Source organism: Phascolarctos cinereus, unplaced genomic scaffold (assembly GCF_003287225.1).
Source record: "Phascolarctos cinereus isolate Bilbo 61053 unplaced genomic scaffold, phaCin_HiC Scaffold_7;HRSCAF=346, whole genome shotgun sequence".
Classification (NCBI taxonomy): Eukaryota; Metazoa; Chordata; class Mammalia; order Diprotodontia; family Phascolarctidae; genus Phascolarctos; species Phascolarctos cinereus.
In genome coordinates, this window is record NW_027556180.1 from 116920386 (window position 1) to 116923712 (window position 3327).

The window sequence follows — 3327 nt, forward strand, 5'->3', positions numbered from 1 at the left end:
ACCTTTCTGATTTTCTTACACGTTACTCCCCTATACATATTCTTGTTGTTGTTTAGTTGTTTTTCAGTAGTTTCTCTTTATAAACCCATTTGAAGTTTTCTTGACAAAGATACTGGAGTGGTTTGCCATTTCCTTCTCCAGCTCATTTTACAGATGAGGAAACTGAGGCTGACAAAATTAAGTGACTTGCCCAAGGTCACACCTTCCTGACTCCTGGCACCCTTTAATAAATCCTTCCCAAACCAAGAAGAGAAAGAGATGAACAAAATCCAAATGTGTATATGTAAGTCCATCCATGTCCAGGTAAAGTTTAAGAGTAATCTACCCCAGAATCCTAGTATAAACAGGATGGTGATTTTTTTTCAGACTTTTCCCAGAAGCAGCATTGTCACGTATTTTTTTTTAAAAAGTTGACTTGATTAAATGTTTTACTTCTCAATCATCTATTTAGGCTTTACACAGACACAGCCTTAGACAGTTCAATGCTTACTAGTTCAAATTGGGATATTATGCAATACCTAAACTATTAAATCATTAAAAAAGGAAATCCCTAAGGAAACTATTAGGAATTTACATTTCCCATTTATGTGAAAATACTAACTTGACTTTAAGAAGAGAAGCCTAGATATGGGTTTATTTTGATGGACTTAAAAGCACAGTAATATAGCTATGAAAAACAAGCCATTATAACTATTACTTAGTAAATTTAAAAAGTCATTATTTTGAAGCAACAAAGGTTGGACATTCAGCTCAGATTAACATATCTGGCAAGCAAATATAATCTATGTGTAAGTAAGAAATTACAAATGAGGAAAATCATGTAATGAAAACTGAATTGAAAGCCAGAAAAGAAAATAAAGCCATTTCTATTAGTAGACTGACATATAATCTACAACAAACTATCTCTGGGGATAAAAAATGATCCCTTTTCTCATTGTTGGCAATTTTTCTCAATGACTAATATATCTACCAACATTTCCTTCACTAAAATATAGTCAAAATTATAACGGAAAAATCACAGATGCAATCAAATTCATCCTAATGGTTGAAATGTACCATATGTCCTCTAATACCTATGCACAATAGGGTGCAGACTTAATGACTTTCTTATTGTGCTCCTGTTGTAATTAGGTATTAAAGGACATATGGTATGTTGCAGTTTTAACAGTGAATTTCCTTGTTTTTTTTATTGTTTTCTGTCAGAGCCTTAACAGTCTTTTAGGGTAGTTTTGGTTGTGAGAATTAAACCACATGTTGATTTCCTTTTTTTTTTTTAAGCCTTGGAATCTCATCTTCATTAGCCTTATTAGTGGAGTGCCAAAGAAAACATCCAAATGTAATATATTTCTCATTAATATGGTGAGAAGCAAGCACACCAGAACTGGTAACCAGTAAGGAGAAACTCCTTCCAGTATGCATGTGTAAATATAAGTAACATATAAGTAAAGTGGGACTTTCAGAAAGGCAACATGGTTAGTGGCTGGAGAGCCCACCTCAAAACTATGTCAAGACTTTGCTGGGGTTCAAATTCCTCTTTTGCCATGTAAACTGACTGTGTGACCTGGACTAGTCACTTAACTTCACTGTTCCCTAAGGTAACTCTCTAAGAATATAAGTTTCAGAGAAATTGCCAACATACATTGGTAGAGAAAGGTTTCTCATATAGGAGTTTTATATGTCAATGAAATCATAGGTCTGGTCCTTATCCCTACAAGCCAAATATAGTTATCCCTTCCATATCACAAGGGTTAGTGGTTCAGTGTCCCTGCAATCTGGAAAATCCACATAAAAATTTTTGACCCTCCCTTTGTACCAGAGAAGAAGTCTGAATTATTATGGTATCAAAAGATAAAATATGTTTATATATATATAATGCATTTCTGAGTTTCTAAACTTTTTCTGTGTTGTCTGCTAGCCTTCACATATATTTTGCAGCTTCCACAAAACCCACCCAAAATCCTCATTCAGTTTCTTACACTGACCCACAACATCCCGAAACCACAATTGGGAAAGTCATGATATAGAAAGGATAACTGTACTAAATGTGGAATTATGCCATTTTTCCAGGAAACCATCAAAGTACGAGGGCATGGGAAATATCCCAACTCCCTCTAAAACCCTCATTTTCAAGAGGAATTAGAAGAATCATTAGAGGAATCTTTAAATTTTAAACTCAATGGCTCCCAATCCTCAAAACCAAGTATCAGCAACTTTGAATCTAGGTGATCTGGTTGGTTTTCTCAAACAATACTTTTCTGAGAGGACCCAGGTGGAATATTTCATATTAGCTGGTTAACTTATAAAATGCCATGAGCCAATTTTAAGTATTAAGCCCCCCGGGGTTTTTAACGGAACTATTGGGGTCTAAAGCAACGGCTTTAGTGAGACACAGGTATGTATGAAAACTGGAGGAAGACTTTTGTCTTCTTGCTTTTTTTTTTCTTTTTTGCCCGCAGAAGGAGGGAAAGGAGTGAGATGACCACAACGTAAAAAGCCTCAGCTAAAGACGTAGTGTATTAAGCCTAATCATAAACTCTCCCCTCAGCTTCGGGAACCCACGAACCAGCTATTTGTATGCCGAACGCTAACTGATCCCTATCCTTGTATTTGGAATGCTACAAAATTCCCCTGGATCTTATTAGAAAAACCAGGGCCATTTTCTGTCTAAAACACAGAGCCATTCATGGTGAGCTGTAGCATCCTATTTGTGTCTTGTTAGATATCAGCACATCAGGTCATGCAAAGTGAAAGATCTGATTGCACAGGTTTCTCTTCTTGAATAGTAAGCACGTCTACACATCGCTGGCCCAGTCAGCGTGAGGGCACATTACAGGCTAGCCAGGCTTCCAAATGAGCCATGAAGATTAATAAAATACAGTCTCCAGCGGGTGTTGGCACCTCCCTGTCAAGCTTGCTAATGAGTGCTGTGTTTCTATAAGAGTCAACTGTCACATTATCTCTGGGCTAATAGATGGACTCTAAGACAAATAACAATACACAATTGAATCCAGCCCTGAGAGAACTTTTCATTTCCTTCAGATTGAGGGCAGCCAAGAGAAGCTCTTGACTTGTCAGCATCAAAAGGACTGTCACTTTTATTGGTCGCTTCCTGGGACAGGCAAAGCATGGCTCTTCATGGAAGAAAAGCCATCCTAAGACTTCATTTTCAAATGCAATTCAATTTAATTCCATAAGCATTTATTAAATGCCTACTACGTGCAAAGCATTGTGCTGGTCACTGATGATACAAAGAGGAAAAAAAAATCTGATGAGCCTTGCCTTCAAGAAGCTTAGGTGTATCTGACCCAAGACTTCATTATTTTTTTT